This window comes from Pinus tabuliformis, chromosome 6 (assembly GCF_031772625.1).
Source record: "Pinus tabuliformis cultivar Carrire ecotype Pingquan chromosome 6, CPIR1, whole genome shotgun sequence".
Taxonomy (NCBI): domain Eukaryota; kingdom Viridiplantae; phylum Streptophyta; class Pinopsida; order Pinales; family Pinaceae; genus Pinus; species Pinus tabuliformis.
Window position 1 is genome coordinate 220021101 of NC_142292.1, and position 18276 is coordinate 220039376.

An 18276-nucleotide genomic window follows, 5' to 3' on the forward strand; every position below is an offset into this window, starting at 1 on the left:
AATGGTCAAGAGGCTGGCTAATAAAACCACTCATCGATGTGGTTACTCAGGAAAGGAAAAACAACCAAGTGAAAGCATATGATCAGCCAAAGAGATGGCGGCGATGGAATGAAAACGACCAAGGCTCATCTAGCAGAATTTAGCAGATAAAAATGGCAATCACGAGATGTAAATCGGGTATGGGTTCATTTTTACACAAGCTTGAACCATGGAGAACTTTGCTTGGATTTGGTTTCATGTTTACACAAGCTTGAAACGAAAAACTATGCTTGTTATAAGTTCGCATGCCCCCAGCATAATGATGCGAAACGAGGTACATGCCCCCCAAGCTTCATTGCATTCAACACAGTGGATGGAATGAAGGTTCACTTTCGAGATCTTGGAAAGACTCGACTTGGATTTTACGAGATCTTAATCAAAGACTCGATTGGGAAAAGGGGTTGTTTCATTTTTTAATGAGGTTGACACAGTAAAAGAACTATCCTCATAACCCTTGTTTCATTTTTTAACGAGCTTGACACAAGATCAGGAACTATGCTCCGACCAAGCCAGGTTTCATTTTTTAAGGAGCTTGACATAGGAAAGGAACTATGCTCCGACCAAACCTAGTTTCATTTTTTAAGGAGCTTGACACCGGAAAGGAACTATGCTCCACCAAACCTAGTTTCATTTTTTAAGGAGCTTGACACAGGGAAACGAACTATGCTCCACCAAACCTAGTTTCATTTTTTAAGGAGCTTGACACCGGAAAGGAACTATGCTCCACCAAACCTAGTTTCATTTTTTAAGGAGCTTGACACAGGGAAATGAACTATGCTCCACTGGAACTTCACTATAATGAATAGGAAGTTGAGGCTCCCAAGAGTTCCACTCCCGGTGGAAGGGAAACATCTTGGAAGTCAGGGCCCAATGCCCCCAGGACACTATGCACGATGGCGGCATCATTGGATCCAGGCATGGGATAGGTGGCCACGTAGTTGATCTGTGGTGGGGTAGATGCAACTGGTGGATGAAAAATAGGAGGGGACGACAACGGCGCAGGAGGCATCGGGGTACTAACGAATGACACTTGATCGATAGTAACAATTCTTCCATCATGCGGAAAGCAAACCACACGGAAAAGCGAAGAAACGAGGGCCCCCATGGCGTAAACATAGTCGTGACCAAGGAGAAGACTAAAGTCTAAAACACCTTGGGTAACCAAGACGTCTATATAGACGGTTTTTCCTCCCAAAGTAATAGGGAACTTCGGGAGAACTCCTAGAGATGGACAAGCTCCTCCGTCGAAGGCCAACAGATTCTGAGTGACAGGCCCAAGCTGCGGGGAACCTAAAGCTTGCCAAGTAGTGTACGGCATAAGACTGACAGACGCCCCTTCATCCAAAACAGTGTCAGGTACTGCCTTAGCACAGGCATGTACTGTGATCTAAAAAGGCATATGGGATGGAAGGCGACCAGCGATCAGGCGATTCCAATCAAAGGAAGCGACCAGACTACTTGGTGGGGGAATCGTATGATTTCCCCCATGTGCTAAAGGAACTGAAGCAGGACTCTCAGGAGCAGCTGGAATAGGAGAGTCATTTCCAGACTCAGGAGAATCTGAAGAGACGAGAAGAACATGGGCATGATTCTCTTCCAAAACAGAGTGAGCGAGCAGCGGACTCGAGTCGACACTCTTTCCGACCAATGGTTGGTCTGGAACAGGCTGGGGACAGCCAGGTTCGGGAAGAGGGGCCTGGACAAGAGAAGAATTTGAAGCAATCTCTTTGTCAGCAGGGGGACGATCTGTAGCTGCAGAGAGACATTGATATCCAACGGGTAGTTGGGGTGAAGGAACTGTAAGACTTGCCAAAACACCGGAGGCTTTATCCATGAGCGGACAAAGGTGAAGGGGATGATTGCCTTCACAAAGTCTACAGGGGATTCGAATCTTCCCTTTCTCCTTACCTTTATGAGTCGATAGGGGAACATCACCGTGAGCCTCAGTGGATGATAAGGGGCGGGCCAGATCACGAGACCATACTTCTAAGTCCCTAAGGATGCCAGGACAATCACGAAGAAGATGGTCCCCCTTGCATAATCGACAAGGAAATTTGACCTTCCGCGGAGGAGCAGAAGGTGGCCCGATTTCAGGTGTACTCGAGGGGGTAGCTGTACTTGTAACCTCTCCCTTAGGAGCTTTCTTCTTCTTCATCTTCTTCTTCTTCTTCTTAGCCACCTGGTTACTCGAATCTAGACTTTCACCAAATGAAGTAGAAGATGAGGACGTAGAAGTGGGCGTAGAAGGGGAGAGATCCACCTTAGAATCAACATGATGTTGTTCAGGTGGAGGGACGGATTGACTAGACGGTGAGACGGCAGGGACCAAAGAGGTTGAGAACAACCAAACCGGCAACCCAACAGTTAACCCTGGGAGGGACAACGTTGCCATATAAGGAGCACCAACATTTCCAAAAGGAGCGAAATGACCAGGGTTCCCGTCTGAGGGGATCCCTGGGTTGGTGAACCCTGGAAAAGTTGCCATCAAGAACGAAAAGAAGCCTACTCAAGCTAACGCAAACAAGATCTAACCGGGTAAATGTGAACGCGGCCGAATAAATTTTAAGACAAAGGAACTGAACTTGACCTTTTCATGTTTTAAGAGTCGAGAAAAGGACAAAAAGGTGACTCTAGTCGCCTTCGAATGTTTTGCGAGCCCGAAGTGACAAGTGCTCAAGTGAGCCTTTTCTTTTAAGGAGTCCGAACAGGATCAAAAGTGACTACTCTGGAGAAACTAGGCAAAGGGTTTACCAGACAACCTGTAAAACTGCATATACACCTTCGCAATTATATGAAAACCAAGGACTTTCCGTATGGCAGTCAATCTTCCCGAATGCTATGTTCGGTGCGTTACGGCTTCTAAGGCAGCAAACACGACTTCCTGTGGATAAAGGATGATAACCTAGTGGGGTCTTCCCATATACTCGATGGTACGTGGGAGCTCAAGTCTGTGCTAGACCACTTGTTGCGTCACGAAAGGAGGAATCATTCAACCTTAAGTGAAACAAAAGTGACTAGGTTTAACGACGCTGGAGCACGTCTCTAGCCTAGACCTCTAAACAGTGACCGTTATGTTCCAATGTGTTTTTAAGTTTATTCAGTTCATTTTGTAGTTGATCTTTGATTAGGTTTCGATTTCCAGGTCCTACCTTATGTAATCTCTCACAATTCCCTAAATGCAAGCTATGTGCCAAAGAACATCATTTCATTCGATGAACACTAACTACGAGAGAGTTGAGAATTTTTCAATCAAACAAAATGACCATAAAACAATCAACAACAACCCTAATGCAGCTAATGGCAATTAACGAAACTTTTCTTTAAAGTCACTAATCGCTAACAACAACGAAAAGCTCTAATTTCCATTAACTAATTCAAAGCAAAAGAGATTGTTTGTTTTCTTTTCAATGGCAAAGTGCACTAAACAAATTTTGAGAGATAATAACGACGAGTAAAAGAGACAAACTTCACTCAATGAGAACACAATCAAGTCCCCAAAATACCAAGGCAGTCCTTCAAAACGAAGAAAAACACCAAAGACTTCAATGGGCCATGTGATCTAGGCCCAAAACGAAGCCGAGCGGAATCCAAGTGAAAAAGAAGTAAATCACTCGAATAACACAATAAAATACTTAAAAACCACTAAACAAGTACAAGAGAGTAACCAAAAAGTCGACTGGAATGATAGAAGACCAAAAATTCGACACGCAAAGCCACTAGATGTCCTAGGGCTAAAACGTGAAATCGATAGAAAATGGCAAACACCCAAAGTATGAAAATGTAATCTATGCACGCTTTTCATTCATATCCTGAAAAATGAGAATTCTAATTGTGCAAGTGTGATCTATGCAAGAGAATTCTCAAACACAAGATGATTGTAATCTAAGAATCAATCAAGTGCAAATCAAGAAAAACGGGTGAGAGTTCCAAAGATCATAAAAAAATAAAAACACTCAAAGGCGATTAACACTCATACACAATTTAGCCCCCCCCCCCCCCCCCCCGGCGAATGAGGGGGAATTTTTTTTGCAAAAACAAAAGCAAAAAGATGCAAAATTGTGAAAACACTGAGACAATCCTCCAAGTAATGATCAAAGGAAATCAAATTAATAATTTGCCAAAAAAAACTCAAAACCAGTGATTGAAAAAGGTGTAGCTAGACACAAAACCCAAGCTTGGAAGGCTGCAAACAAGCAAACTGGAAAATTTCACAGGCCTGGCCTGACTGTCAGGCGGAAAACTAGCGCCAATTGAGGATTGGTGCGGGCTGTACACTGGCAAGTGGCGCCAATTGGCGTGACTGTCATGCAAAAAAGAGCACCAATCAAGTTTGCTAGCTTAAAAATAAAAACAAGCAGTCCAAGGCTTGGTCGACAGTATCCAGACAAACTAGGCAGCAAGAGACAACAGAGCATCCAACCCAGAAAGCTATCTAAGCAATCAAAACAAGAGAAACCAAAGAGACAAGACAAACTCCAAGTTGTTTAGTCCGTAAACCAAACCGGAGATTGACTGAAGTGGCATTGATCTACTTCGCTAATGCAAAGCAATAGCGTTTCGAAGGCTATCTGGCCGTACTTCAGGCTCCGTCTAAAGTTTACAAATCAAACAACAAGCTAACTCCCCAGCGGATTCGCCAATTTGTTGTGGAGGTAAATCCCCTCTGCGGACAGAGGCGATCCCTACTAGCCCAGGCCAGGTCTAGCAACAATCAAACAATGCTATCACGCAAGTTCCTAATTGCAAATTCAAAGTGGATGATGAGAACCTACTTGGATTCCAACGCTAGTATTCGTAGAAGAGACGTCGCTCTCGTTCCTTTGCTCCGGCCGGTCATGATCCCCATGATCTCCGTGATTGGACACCTGCACATGCAAAGAACAACACAAATACAAGCATAAAATCCAATAGATGCAATTATATATCAGTCAGAAAAGATATAACTCAACCTCAATCATATGATAATGAGAGTGGAACCATAATGATAGTCATCTATTATTGATAAATAACAAAGAAGAATACAACAATAGTTCTAACGTCAAATCCTCCTTTGGTTGGGTAATCAGCTACGCAAGTCTTTCAAAGCTTGTTGGGATGGGGAAAAAGCCTCTCTCTCTTTGGTGACAAGAATCTCCTCACTTAGATTTGGCCTTATGGGTGCAAAGAAGGCTCTTGTAGCTTCAAACTCTTGAACTCCTGGTATTCTCTATCACTATGTTGGAACTGGAACTAGCTTGCTCAAGGCATAGAGACAAGCTTTTATAGATAGAGAGGAAAGAGATAGGATCAACCACATTATTCATGGGATTGACTTTATCACTTAGAAACTTCCATGAAAGGTGGCAAACCACTTCCCTTCTATGGAGATTCGAAGCCAAACCATCCTAGCTCAACATAGATTCAGTTGGTGAATGGGTTAAGGAGAACCTTCGGAAGCTTGCTGGTTGAAAACTTTACTCAATTCGGTTGGCGCGAGTGCGACTCTGAGACAGAGCGCCAATAGCGCGCCCTCTTTAGAGGATTTCCCCCATTGGCGCGGGCAGTAAACTGTGGACCCGCGCTAATGCAAAAAGAGCTGTTTTCATGGGTATTCTGCAGGATATGTCTTCAGGGCATATGAAGTTCATACTTAGAGGAATATGATGCAAGTGATTTCAGGTCATGTCACTTCTCACAGGTCCCGGAATGAGTCCTCCAGTGTGTGGGTGAGGGGTAACAGGGACAGTGACAAACGGTGACAAATTGTTGTGTAACACTATTCTTTTCCTAAGGGTAAGAAGAAGAAGGAAATAACACTTTTCAGCTACTGTTCCAAAGGTTTTCATCCCGAAGAAAATTGCATGAGGAAAACAATCGATGAGATGGCTAAGCAATTGCAGTAGCACAATCTCACCATGCCCGAGAATGCAAAGAAGAAGGATGATAACAGAACATGAGATGGGATAGGGAGAGCATGAGATGGTCATGCTTTAATGTCTATCACATGCACTCCATCATCTTGGATCCTTGATTTAGGTGCATCAAACCATATGGCTGCATCAAAAGATTAATTTTATTCCATTGAAGAAAGCACCAAATCCCCAATTTACTCGGGAGATGCCACACCCACAAAGGTGTGCGGAGAAGGAATAGTAGAACTTTAAGGAGGTTACTTCACAAATGTGCTTCATGTTCCCTCGTTGTCTGCAAATCTTCTCTCGATATATCAAATCACTTATTCTGGCTCTTGAAGGAAGGTCGAGTTCATTCTGAACTCTGCAGTGATTACCAACATTTCCACGGGCTCACAACTTGAACATGGAATTGCAGATCATGATTCTCCTTTGTATTTGTTCTCCCACTTTGTTCCTAAATCTATTATCACTATATTTCTATCACAATCTAATGACATCAGTATGTTATGTCATGAAAGATTTGGCCATCTAAACTATAAGTACTTGCATTAACTCAGCAAGGAGAACATGGTAGAAGGATTGATCGCTATTAAATTCATAAGCAGTGTATGTCAAGGATGCATTCTTGGCAAGCATTCAGAGAAAAATTTTGATAAATGGAAGGAATGGAGAGCTTCTTCACCTCTTGGGCTGATTCATAGTGACATCACGGGCCCATTCCCACAGCCTTCAATCAGTAAGGCTCGATATGTACTCACCTTCATAGATGATTTCTCTCGCTTTACTTGGGTATTTTTTATGAAATTAAAACCGAAAGTATTTGAATGCCTTATAAAATTTAAAGCACTTGCTAAGAATGACTCTGGGTGTAAGATTAAGATACTGCGTACTGATAATGGGGGGAGAATGTCAACAAATATGTGCATCAACTTTGTATTGATGCAGGTATACAGCTACAACACACAATTCCATATACACCACAACAAAATGGTGTCACGGAGAGGAAAAACTGGTCATTAAAAGAGATGGCCAATTGTATGCTACAATCCAAATCATTAGCTCCTAAGCTATGGGCTAAAGCTATTAATTATGCAGCATACATTCAAAACTGTATTCCTCACAAAGCACTCAAAGGCACTAGTCCATTTGAATGTTGGACTGGTAAGAAACCGAAAGTGTCGCAATTTCACATTTTTGGTTCACGAGCATGGTCTCACATTCTGACAGATAAGAGGAAGGATTTGGAGTCTCAAAGTGTTGAATGTATCTTTGTTCGATATCTTGATAGTGCCAAAGGATATAGATTGCTGGACTCTCACACTGAAAAAGTTCCTTGTAGCTTGAAGTGTGAAGTTTGAAGAAGAATCACTGCATGATTTTGAGTAGACCCTACCGAGGAACCGCTTGTTGCCACTGATGAGGAGGAGTCTGAAACTTCTTTGAGCACTTCTTAGTAGCAATCAGAGAAGCCTCTTGGGTATGATTCAGAGGATGAGGAGTAGCTCATGGCTGCTCGAACTCAGCTGCCAACTTGGGCATAGAAAACCCTCCAATATGCAAGTGAACTAGTCGGTGATCATGCAGATGTGAGAAGGACTAGATCACAGTTTTTTGGGGCTCCTCAAGCCCTAGCTGCCACTGAACCATTGCTTCCCATACATTGCTATATGATACTTGGTTCATATCTACAGTCACACTCTGAGGCTACTGGAAACCCTCTTTTCAAGGCTGCCATGGATGAAGAGTACTCTACTCTCATGGAAAACAACAGATGGGACTTGGTTCCACTTCTGAAAGGAAGAAAGCTTGTTCGATGCCAATGGATCTATCGAAAAAAGATTTCTGCATATTCTAAGATCAAAAAGTAAAAAGCTATACTTGTTGCAAAAGTATACTCACAGGTACATGGCATAGACTACACAGAGACATTTGCACCTGTTGCAAAAATTGACTCCATTCGACTAGTTTTAGCCATTGTTGCTTCTCGCAGAAGGGAAGTTCATCACATGGATGTGAAGAGTGCATTTATTCATGGACGTCTCAAGGAGGATATATATATATGGAGAAGCCGTAGGGATACATTCAAAACTCTTCCCTCGTTTGCAGATTAAAGAAATCTTTGTATGGCCTAAAACAGGCTCCTAGAGCTTGGTATGCAAAGATGGATTCTTTCCTGCTTTCCATTGGATTCATTCAATGCAAATCTGATCTGAATGTTCATTTGCTAAAACATGATGATTCCCTTTTGTTCATAGTACTTTATTTAAACGATTTACTCATGACAGGGAACCTTACCTTAACTATTGATTCGGCAAAATCAACATTGCACAATCGATTTTCCATGATAGATTTGGGACTGTTGCACTACTTTCCTGGTCTTGAAGTTTCTCAGTCTACTTCAGGGATCAAGATGGCACCATCTAAGTATGCATCAGATCTACTTGTCCACTTTCAGATGACTGAATGAAAGCCAGCAACATCTCCCTTTTTTTCAGGGATCAGATTTGAGGATGTGGGTACTACACCTTTGGTGGACAGTACACTATATTGACAGTTGGTTAGGAGTTTGTTGTATCTTACTCACACCCGACCTAATATATCTTTTGCAGTAGGATTTTGTTCCAGATATATGCAGGAACCCCATGAGCTTCACTAGAAAGCTGCAAAGAGAATCCTTAGATATGTGAAAGGTACTTCAAGTTTTGGTATTTTTTATGTTGCAAATTGCCCACTTTCACTAATTGGGTACACAGATTCTGATTGGGCTGACGATGGTACAGACTGCAAGTCCACCTCTGGTTATGTTTTCATCTTTGGTTCAAGGCCTTTTTGCTGGTCTAGCAAGAAGCAATCCATGATTGATTAATCTACAGCCAAGGAAGAGTATATAGGTGCAGTGAATGCAGCTACACAGGTAGTTTGGTTGTAGGGGCTTCTCTCTGAGTTTGGTATTTAATATCCACTTCTGACTGTCATAATTTGTGATAATCAGGGTTCCATTTAGATATCAATTGATTCAGTTCAGAGGCAGAAGACCATGCACATTGAGATTCACATACATTACATCCGCAAGCTAATCCATGACCGAGTCATATCACTGCAGTACTGCCCCACTGAGCAGCAGGTTGCAGACATCTTCACCAAGTCTTTCACTGAAAAGAAATTTTTAGAACTGAGAGCTAGGCTTGAAGTGGTGGAGAAAGCTGAGTATGTCCTTTTGGCCACTCAGCCCTTTTTTCCTCTTTTTTTTTCTGTGGTGGGGGGGGGGGGGGGTGTTTCCATGAGGTTTTCCCTCTTTCTTCATTTTATGAGGATGTTTTATTTATTGTACCTAAGTACCTAACATGGCATCTTGGCCGGGACTCAGTTTAGATAAGTGAGTTAGGATGAAGGGATGGTGTTGGAATATAATCCTAACATCTACATTTATTTTTTAGCCTAAGTATCCTTGACTTAGCCACATGCACTAAAAATCATGTTCACACTTGATTTCTGGTAAACTAACTCAGTGGACCAACTTTCCCTTGTTTTTTGCCTTTAAAGGCTTAGCATTATGGAAATATTGGTCCAACCACTTTCCTAAACCATTCAGACATCTAAGTGCATGTTCACACCTAACCACACCTCATCCACTTGAGTTATTTGAGAATTGGTGCCCCACATGAAGATTCCCCCTTAAATCAAGGGATTTGGTCCCCCTGACCATTTTATCATGTTTTTAAGTTGCCTTCCTTGGGAAATGTGTCCCTCCTCATGCTTTCCACATGGATGATAGTTGGCATAGGTTGTCTTGAGTCATTGCTGCTATTTTAGGCCTCCCTTTAGCTTTTCTTAGCCATTTCTAGCTTTTTACTAGTTTTTTCCTAGTTTTCTAGATTCAACAATTTCTATATAACCACCTCCCTTTGGGATTAGAGGTTTGGTTACTCATTTATTACTATTGTTCATTAATTTAATACATTGATTTTATGGAGAAAATTCTTTCTCTCCTCTCTTGAATATCAGCAAATTACTTGTCTTTAATTTAACTAGAATTCTAGATCTATTAGAGTTTCTTCAAGAATTTTATAGTTTTTAGACTATATACATCTGGATTAGACGAAAAAAGTTGTATTTTGAGGAAAAAAAAATACCTTTTTTATTAAACGGGAGATATTATTAATTAAAAGCAGTGCTTTGGATGCAATAGAATAATCTATTAATGTTAGAAATCTACAAAAATAGTATAGTTTTGAAATGTAGAGACATGGGCTTAAGATATCTATAAACATGGGAACAATTCTTCAAATAAGTTATGGTATCATTTTTGAGAAAATTGAGTATTCAATACAATAAGAACATTTTCGGTGTAATTATGTCAAAGATTATAACACTAGTATTTTTATATTTTTTTTTAAATAAGAGGGAAATAATCTATAGCCCCAACCAGCATAACCACTTAAAACATTTTTATAAATTCTAAAAAAAAAATGTATATAAGAGAGTTTCTCATAATTGATCATCGAAGGTGACCTTCCATGCTATTTAGATAGAGATCATGTACCAATTGAGTTTTAAGCCATAGATAAATACACATTAGTATTGAGGGTACTATGACGATTAGATCACTCTATGTTTAGAACATGTCATGACCATCAGATTACACTAAATAAATGCATTTTTAATGAAGATACACTAAAGTGAGTTGAAGCTAACTAATTCATAAGTGTTTAAATATCCTAATAATTTGTTATGTCTATATAATGAAAGTACCCCATAGGATTTTCAATGCACTCAATTTATTTATGCATACAAAAATGCACTTTAAACAATAGAAAAGTTGCAATTTTCACTAACAATTGCATCACCACACGGAAAATTTTAAGGATGAAAATTCATCTTAAAGTTTAGAAAACTTGGAGAATCTTACAATCTTTAATATGCTATTTGTAAAATGATTTGTGATATTTTTCTAAAAATATTAAAATTTATAAAGATTTTACGTAGTCTCTATAAATTTTTGGCAATTTTTAGGGCGAATCAAATTTAGAGAATTTGGAAATTATTGAATCATTTTCCTTTAGAAAAAGCATGGAAAATTAGCCCTTATGGGAATATTAGCCCCTAAAATTCTCCCTTCATCACGACATTCTAGTAAAAAAATACAAACATGTAGAATTTTGTATTTTTTTTAAACAAAAAAGAGAAACAAATATGGATTTGTGAAGCATTGGCAAAATAAAATTCTTAATGTATAATATTTTATTTTACTTAATTCCATGTCACATATTAATAAACTTACACAATAATAAATTTGATTTATCTCCATTTTTTATCAATCCAACTTAAAATGAATTTGGAATGGTTTAATTTTTTTCAATATATATAATACATATTATATATGTAATTATTTATTTAAATTATTTTTTATTTTTTATAATTTATTATTAAACAACATCTTCTCCTTACAAAATTATAGATCACTTTGCTTTTATTAATACACTTATAAATAATATCAAATATTTCAATAATCAATTCACCAAAATTAAAATAAATCTAAACATAAATATTATATTTCAATATATCACTTTGTTTTTGTTTTTATTAATATATTTATAAATAATATTAAATATTTCAATAATCAGTTAACCAAAATAAAAAATAAAAAATCTAAACATAAAAATGTTACCATGAAATATTGTATTTCATTATGAGATGATATTTTATATTTAATACTTTAGCAAATAAAAAATATTCCTTTTAATAAATTCTTTAACTAATTCCATATATCAAATATATTGTTTATATTTCATTATGAGATGATATTTTATATTTAATACTTTTGCTGAAAAAAAATTTCATATATCAAATACTTTACAATACGCTTTTATATCACATAAATATTTACGTGAAAAACACCAATACATCGAATTATATTATAATGTTTTTTTTTAAGTTTTGGGATTTTTGAATTTTACATGTTTAACACTAATATATTGAATTATATTATAATGTTTTTTTTAAGTTTGGTAGGATTCTGAGATTTTCGAGTTTTACATGTTTATTATTCACCTCACTACGAGGAAATTAAATAACTATCTATAATACAAACATGTGAGATCGATCGCACTATAATTATAAAAATAAATAAAAAAATATCCAAGCAAGTATTTGGTGTTCTGTCCGTTCCACATGGTGAAATGGAATTTTTTAAGGAATGCAAATTATAAATTAAATTCCTACACCTAATTATTATAAATTAAAATCCTATCCCTAAACATAAACAAAGATCTAATACCTAAACATAAACAAAGATCTAGGATTGTGAATCATAATAACAAGTATTACAAAGAATAAATCCGAACATTAATTGGACTTATGGACATTAGCTATATCCGTTGGTGGTGTTGTTTGAGAAATAGTGTCGTCTTCTTCCTTAATTACTTTCCTTAGGTTTTGTTTTTCTGACGTGACCCCTATATTTTTCTCTTTTCTAGTTTTCCAAGTGTCTCACATAAGTCTCAAATTACATTAACAATACTTTTATTTGTTCTATCCATTTGGTCTAACATGTTTAAAAGCCTATTGTTTTTATTCCAATTTGTTTGGATAGACATGTCATACGCCATTGTAGCGGAGTATGGAAAAACTACTTGCAGATTATTAGTAGCTAATGGATGTTGAGCAATAATTAGTTTGTCAATGGTTTATAACCGGTAGAATTGGAAAATCATTGGTTTATTTTCTTTTATGCCTGTTTATTAAGTTCTATGTTTGTAAAAAATATTAAAAACTTCAAGTTATTATTGAACAATCGAACAATCTTTTTGAGAGGATGGACCCTTCATAGTTTATTTTAACTTTTTAGTCGTTAAGTGATACGAGTGTGGAGTATCTTTTTAGAAAGGGTTTTCACAAGAAAATTTTTGTCTAACAGTTTATGATTTTGCGTCGGTTATTAATACAATTGCATTTATTTAATTTCTACACATTTTTGTCTCGTTGATTAGAATAGGAAGTGGGTTATACTTTTTCTTCCTTTCATTTCATATCAAAGCCTAAGCACCTCAGTTTTTTGTTTTAATGTTGGTTTGAATGGACGGTTTTTATAGAGGAAAATCTTGTTGCAAGTAAATGTGAGCATGTTTAGATTAAATATGAAAAAGTTTAATGATGCTAATTTTGAGCGATGGAAACTCAAGATGGGGATCTTTTTATATATTGATATTTATGAGTCATAATATCTAGAACTAAACCCATTATTTTCTTAATAGAAAAGCTAGAATCTTTATTAAGCTTTGTTTTGTCAATTTAGTGTTATTGAACATTTTTAAAGAAAACATCTCAAAACTCTCTAGAATAAGTTGGGGAATTCATACTAGCATAAATCTTGGTTATTAAAGTTATTCTATGGAAATGTTTCCTTCCTTGAGAATGGGAGATGGTGATTATGTAGCTAAGAACCTAAATGTATTTAATACTATTATGACTCAAGTAATCTCACTTGGAGTGAAGATGGATAAGGAAGGTTGTTCAATGAAAATTGTGTGTTATTTTCCAAAATCATGGGAAAATTTGGCAATGATTATTGAAAAAATTGTAAAGGTATTGATGCTTGATGGGGTTGTGGCTACATTATTTTGAAAGGAAGTGATACAAAAGGCTTTTAAATGCATAAATGAGAACTTGGTTGTTCACAAAATATATAAAGAGAGAGAACAATCAAAATGAAATATCCAAATCTCATGGGAGATATAACTCTCATTGAAATTTCATGATAAAATGTTGGAAATGAGGGAAGGTTGGACATTTCAAAAAAGACTACAAGGAAGAGTGTAAAAGAATACTAAGAAGGAAACTAATATTTTTAATGATTAGTTTGAGTAATCCTCTCAAGGGAATGGTGGAGATGCCTTTGTTGTAGCTTTGGCAACCCATATAAGATACAATGCAAGGTTAGTAGACTGTGTAGCTTCCTTCCCTATAGCTTTCAATCAACATTGGTTTTTTCAATGTATGTGAAATATGATGATGGGATGGTATACTTCATCGTTGACTCTCATGTCCACATAATTAGCGATGGTAGAGTTTTAATCCAATTCCTTCATAGTAGATCAAAATAAATCAATGGAGCTTTGCACATTCCACTTTGGGCATGAAACCTATTATTCGTAAGCACACTTAGTAATGTAACACTGTGGATCATTTTCTCTAACAAAGAATGTAGTATGGCCCACGGGGCTTTGGATTGATAGTGAATGGGTGCGTTGTTAAGGCACTCCTTGCGATAGGTCATCGGTTCAAATCCCCCGTGGGTACTTAGGTTAGTCTTAACTAGAAAAAAAAACAAAAAATGTAGTATGGTCCAAATAGTTATGTTGCTCATTGATTATTTTTGTGTGGGAACTTTGTTTCATCTTCATACATGTACTTTGATTGTAATAATTCATGAACTATTGCAATGGTGAGATATATAGTATCTACACTTTCACAATCATAACCTATATATTTGTTTGATTATCTTCCTTTTTGAGTACCTAAAAAAAATCATACTTGACAAAGCAAGTCATCGACAAAGAAGACAATGTGATGGAACAAAATATTGAGACATATGGGTGAGAAGGGATTCCAAACCTTGAAAAGAAAGATTTCTGGATGGATTATATGTTTCCTCTATTAAGCTTAGCGATACAGAAAATAGAACCATGTTTAATTGCTTTCAAGTTCTCGTGAATATTCTAATTTATTGGATTTAATTCCTTGTAATATATTTAGGCTATTTAAAGTTCCTTCAATTTTTAAAGATTTGTATTAATAAGTAAAATTTTTAAAAACTCATTATGAAATTTTTACTTAATTTATAAAATTTAAATATATTTTAAAAAATTAAAATTATAAAAAATTAAGGTATTCAAAACTAATAATAAATAAATAAAAATAAAGTTGGGGAATAAATAAATACAAATAATGTACGATACAATGAAAAACGTAAATGATCTATGATGCTCTCCCATCTAATCAATCAAATTCAATATTGAGAATCCAAATTTGAAGTTCCTCTAATCTCTTTTCAATAAACTGCTTTTAGTATATATTTGATAGATAAATAAAATTAAATAAACTAATATAAAATTAGGTAAATTATAAATTATTATTATTATTATTATTATTATAATAGAATAAATTATTATTGTTGTTAATATTATTATATAAAATAAAATAAATTATTATTATTATTATTATAAATAATTTATGTATAATATAAATATATATAAAGTTAAAAAAATATAAAACAAAATATAATGATAGGAGATTTCCACAATTATTTATATGTTGGAGATTTTTATAGTAGCACTATATAATATTTTGATCCGTTCAAAATTTCTAATGGTAACCCCATCCATTATGAAGGACCAAGGTTCTTTGGTTCCTAATAATCGATGGAGTTACAATTTGAAACGTTGCACAGATCAAAATATTACAAAGTGTTATTCAGGAAATCTCTATATTTTAACCACTACTAAAACTAGTGAGTCAATATAAATTAAATGGTTGGTAAATGTCCATAGACATCAAAATATTTACACTAGGATACATCTCACAATAAAAAGGCTTAAAAATAATAAACATTAATTCAATTATAACTTTATTTTATATTATTATTAATATTAATTAAAAAATGTCAAACAAAATTCTTAACCATGGATATTCACCCACTTTATTATGGAAAATTTTAACCTACAAATTGACTTATTTTAAATTATTATTATTATTATTATTATTAATTCTATAAAAATATTCTTAACCATAGATATTAACCCCCACTTTACTATGAAATTCTTAACCTATAAATTATTTTTTTCATAATATCATGGGTCGATACCATGGATTATTAATACTACATGCCCAAAAACCATAACTCATGTTCATATGACATTCTTTTTAATTAATCAATTTAATTTAAAGAACAACAATGTCAAACTACTTAATGGTTGGGAAACCCACATAGATATCAATCCGTCATAAACATAAAAATACTTATCTCATGATACATCTGACTTTGTTTAGATTAAAAAAATAATAAAAGTTAAATAAATTATAACTTTAGTTTAAATTATTATTAGTAATAAATACAAAAAAGTAACATATGAGTTAAATATATATACATTTAAAAAAACATGTAACAATATTCTTAACAATGGAGATTTTGAAAGTGTGAAGCAAACTTGATCGAGATACCGCGTTTGAACTGGTGCTCCCACGCATCGACCTCCCTTGGCTCCCGCGACCCTCTGCCTAGCAGCCCCTGCTGTTGGGCTTCCTCCCTCCGCTCCTGGCATCCCCGCATATGGGCTTCGCCTTCCTCTTTTGGCCAGTGCTGATGCTGGTCTTTCTTCGGTCCCCTGGTTCCCGTGGCTGGGAGTGTCCCCTCCCAATTTCATGACTTTGATGAACAAGCTGAGATTTTTTCTTCACTAATTTCTGAAAATGGTGCCCCACGAACCAAACCCACAACCTGAAAGTTTGTCAAAAAACTGGCGGATATCCCAGAAATTTCTCTTCCTCCAAGTCTTCCAACGAAAGCAACGATCTCTCCAGCTGAGAGAGGTTTGGTTGGCCAATTTATTGGTCTGTGGCCTTCACCTAGAGCTGTTCAGAAATGGGTGGAGCATAACTGGAATGCAAACATTCAAGGGAAAATCGCTATAAGATTCTGTGGAAGAGGATACTACACTTTCATCTTCGAATCCAAAGAAGACCAGAATATCCTCTTCAGAAACGACCCTTACTTCATGGACTCAAGAGGTCTCTACCTAAACATATGGTCACCTGATTTCGACCCAGAAATGGATATTCCCAATGTAGTTCCACTCTGGGTTTGTTTGCCTCACCTCCCCCTCCATTATTGGGGAGATGAATCAGTCAAAGTGATAGGAAATGATGTTGGAAAATACATTGACAGATGTGAACCAAAGGACAGCATGCACGCATGCGCCAGGATCTACGTAGAATTCGACCTAGGGAAGGGCCTCCCAGAATCTATCAAGATCAAAGTGAACTAGTGGACCCATTTTTAGCAGCTGGACTACAAACAAATCCCGTTCAAATGTAAGGTATGCCATGAATAAGGTCATTTTGCTAATAGGTGTAGCAAACTAAAAGAAACTAAAACAACTGAGAATGTACAAACCAAAGAAGACACATGGGAGCAAGTAAAAAGAAATAAAGCAAACCCCAAGCAACGAGGCCCAAAACCAAAGTAACCCCAGGAAAATCAGGCCCTAACCGCCTCTCCTCCCCCATCTTGAACCAGTCAATTCCTTTAACTTCAAACCCATCCGAATCTCTGGAAGAAGAAGAGCCTTCATCCCCACAATCTCCGTCTCAAGACAAAGCCTTAGCAGTCATTCACTCTCCCTCTCAAAATTTTCCTTCGCCTCCTCCCACCATAGACCGTATCCTTACAAGAAACAAAGTCAAAGAAGCAAGCATTACTTCAGAGCAGCCAAAAAAAGCTGGCAGAAAATCGAACAAAGAGATAAGAGATGAAACATCAGCTAAAGAAATGGCCATAGGTACTCAACAACCGATGGATTCTTTTCTGGCCAAACCAAGAGGAAGTGTGGAGAAGACAAAGTAGAAGAGTGGGGCACACCAAAAAGCAAGTAAGTAATGATTTTGGTCTCTTGGAATAGTAAGGGCTTGGGCTCCTCTCTAAAATCCAATACAGCCCGGGATATCATTAGTCAAGAACACCAGGCTATCTTTTTGATCCAAGAGACCAAAATGTCAAATCAAGATTTTCAAAAATTCATTTAAAAACACAAAAGCTTTTCAGGAACAGTGAAAAATTCATTGGGGACCTCAGGAAGAATAGGTACGATGTGGAACAATAGAAAATGGGATCTCATCAGTCAAAAATCAACTCCCTGGTGGGTCAGAACTGATCTCAAAAACAAAAATGCAAATGAAAAATTTACAGTATTAAATATATATGCTCCAAATCATTAGAGGGACAAAACCTATTGTTGGGAATCTATTAAATCAGAGATGAAAGGAATCCAACGAAGTAAGATGGTCATGGGAAGCGACTTGAATCTAATAAGGAACATTGAGGAAAAGATGGGAGGAAAATACTTCAGTGACCCATCGAGAGTTGCTCTGGAAGAAATAATAGAAGCTCATAAACTCATTGATATACCACCATGTAATGGAAAATTTACATGGAGCAACAAAAGAGTGGGAACTCATAACATCAAAGAACGACTAGACAGGATCCCAATTCATGAAAGTATAGCAGTAGAATTCTCATCCATAAAAAGCAAGATTGTACATGCCACAACTTCAGACCACAAACCTGTGG